Below are 915 nucleotides of genomic sequence, written 5' to 3' on the forward strand. Positions count from 1 at the left end.
CGTGGCCAATGGGCGTGGCGGTCCTTATAAATTATTCATTACCCGGTTGCCCCCCAGTGCCCACCTATTTAGAAAGGCTTCCGAGGGAGCGTAGGGGTGCACCTAAAAAGGAGAGGAGGGGAAGGAGCGGAGCATACTGACCGTCTTCCTACGAACTGTTCTCAGTATAACACGATAGATCATTTTAACTCATCCCCCCCTGGAAAATAGTCTCTGCTGAACTGGAAAAAGAAAAAAGAAGCACTAAAACAGGCGATGTTGTCTTAACTTCCTCTTCCCCCTAAATGGCCGCGTCGTTCTCTCGCTCCTCTGCCGTCCCCCCGATCGCGATCACCTGGGGACACCACGCCCTCCTCTCCGCCTCCACACCCACCTCCCTAACACCAACGCCTCCGCCCACCACCCGACGCCTGCGCACGAGCCCCCCCAGCCCGTGGACAGCTATCCGACGCCCACTACAGCTGCCAATAGCAGTACACCCAGCACCGCCGCCCCCCCCCTCCCCCACTCCGCACACAGGCTTTCCCGAGCACACGCGGAGGCTCCGGGCCTCCTTATATAAAAACGAATGTGGGCGGGGAAGAGATTTCGGTCCGCTTTGGGGGGCTCCCTGCCTTAGCCTATGGGGAGGAAGCTACTGGACGGCCTTTCCACTGGGTGTTTGGTGGCTTGATATCCTTGCCAACAGCGCTTGGGGTGTGGGTCCTGTGGCTGAGAAAAAGGTGGAAGAGGCGAGAATGCGGTTAAGGATAGATCTCAAATAAAATATCAAAATAAGGGGATGAAGGATACTAAGAAGAATGCGAATTAGAGCACGAAAAGAGGATAGAAAAGGCAGTCTGGGGCAGAGAGAGAAGTCAGTAAAAGGAAGATGTGCATCTTGAAACATCAGGCGCTACGGCTGCCACCTAAAAA

The sequence above is a fragment of the Bubalus kerabau genome, chromosome 23, assembly GCF_029407905.1.
Source record: "Bubalus kerabau isolate K-KA32 ecotype Philippines breed swamp buffalo chromosome 23, PCC_UOA_SB_1v2, whole genome shotgun sequence".
Classification (NCBI taxonomy): Eukaryota; Metazoa; Chordata; class Mammalia; order Artiodactyla; family Bovidae; genus Bubalus; species Bubalus kerabau.